Raw genomic sequence first — 2,339 nt, forward strand, 5'->3', positions numbered from 1 at the left:
CAAATGACATGGATCAGATTCGCATATAACATGAATCAAGCTGCCATAATAGGGCTGGTCTTTTATAAGCTAATGTGTTAGTCTAGAGAAACTTCCAATACTCCACCATATTTGTTTGTAACTCACAAAGCTATCTCTCAAGAAGATAGATGTATTTCTTAGAGATAGAGTGAGAGTAGATTGGATCGTCACAAACATGCCTTATAGTCAATGTGTTACTTTGAGAAAGTAATGAAACTATAATCTATAAAGATAGAGTGGGAGTATAGTTCAGTGGGAGTTTAGCACACATGCCTTGTTGTTAAAATATTGCTTTGCGAAAGTAATGGTATTGTCCTAAATCGACTTTGTTACATACGAGCCATAACATTACAATCCGAAAATTGTTACTCAAAGAGTAGATTTACTTACAGACGAGGGTCTCCTTAAAGTGAGTAGAGCTTTAGAGTACTTAAAAGCATAGATTGACATGAAGATGTTGATCAAAATAAATTATGTTAGGAATTGCCACATTTCATTTGATGATGAATGGCAAATGATAATTAAAATTCGCTTTTCTAAAATGAGAATTTAGAAAAGGAATGTGTTTGGAACACAAAACCTTAGATAAAGATCTAAGAATCCTAACATATTATGCGTAGCTTTCTTAAGTGATCCCAAAATGGTCTTAAGCAAGCATTAAAGGATTATACTTTTCGTTCATGTGATAATTGAGAATGGTATCATTCACATGATTGAAGAATCATGATTATACATGAAGTTAAGTGGGAGCAAGAATTATTTTTCCATGTCTTATATGTTGAAAATATATTACTTATTGAGAATAATGTACCAATGCTCTCTTCTCGAAAGAGTGATTGGAGACTTGGAAAGGGATGCAAAGTGTTCTAGATTTTTGAATCTATGTGAGAGAATATTGGCATAGAGTTGAGAGTCTTATGAGGATAAGATCTTTCGTATCTGTTTAACATCAACAAGGTTAAATGGGTTATTCATGTTGATGGAAGTGGAATTACTATGATAGAATCATAGTCGTTCACTGAACCTATTAAGTTGTTGATTACATAAAATCGATTTCTAATGTTTCCGCAATTAGAATGATCATGCATGCTAACAGACACACATGCCGTGATGTATCATATGCTAAGAGCATAATAAGTCAATAATAAGTTAATTAGGATGATGGCTTGTAAAAGCCTTAAAGAACATCCTTGAGATTCTTGAGAAGAATTAAGGATTCGTTCATATGTTTGGAAGATAAACTAAGTTATGTATTGAAGTGTTGCACAAACTATAGTTTCCAAACCAAAAGGGATTTGTTGAAATCCTAGGATGTCTTATTGACTTAGGAGTAAGAGACTAGAAAAATGTTTTAGTTTTGCGAATTGCAAATTCTACAAAAGGAATCTAAGTAAATTGTGATAAAACGGTCAACGTAGGGATTAAGGGTGAATCCCTCAACAAATGACTTTACCACAAGTTATGCGATAACAGTGGGAGCATCTTTTAAGTTAAAGAGCCCAAGTCTAGTAAGAAGACTAGACAAATACTTAGAGATAAATTCAAGTTATTAGAAATAACATTGAATAGAAGGAAATAACAATTGATAAAGTTGGAATATATGGATATAGGGTATATCCACTTGCCAAGCTTTTATTGCATTTCGACTAGTGTAAAAGGTACACTAAAGATTATAAGATATGAAGTAGTAATAGTGTATTGACTATTCATATGTGATAATCGCATTTATCGTTTGAGTTTTATTAAAACTCACCCATTACTTTGTTAAATCCAAATGGGTTGTAGAGACAAATTAAACCCCATTAAAGTGAACTGGATTGACATGGTATTTGCCCCTAGTTACTTATAAGAGGTGACGTATAGAAGTGACTAGAGTGTGATGCGATTGATGGCAAGTTCAAGTGCCATAGAGTCATATGGGATGACTAGTCGATCACATAGGCAGACTGTATGGGACACTCTGTCGGGCAGTGACCGCTTATAGAGTTCTGGTAATTCATAAAGCCTGGTCATGGCAAGAGCTACTATAGTATTCTTATGAGTCAATTCTTTTGACTAGAGACTATTTGCCCAAGTTGGCACAAATTTCTGATTGGCTTTGATTTATGCTCTACGCTTGTCGTAAATGAGGTCAAATGGGTATATTTTGGGTTATGACGAACTGTGGCTGAACAAAGGGAATAGTGCGATAGGAATTATCCTTCCCTTGTCAGGGTTGTTTGAAATCTCAAGGCCACTCGAGGAGTAGTGAACTGGAAATGCGTGGCCACGCTCGGAAGGTATCTACGGTAGATAATTCCGGTCAGACAGTTATACTC

This window comes from Silene latifolia, chromosome X, assembly GCF_048544455.1.
Source record: "Silene latifolia isolate original U9 population chromosome X, ASM4854445v1, whole genome shotgun sequence".
NCBI lineage: Eukaryota > Viridiplantae > Streptophyta > Magnoliopsida > Caryophyllales > Caryophyllaceae > Silene > Silene latifolia.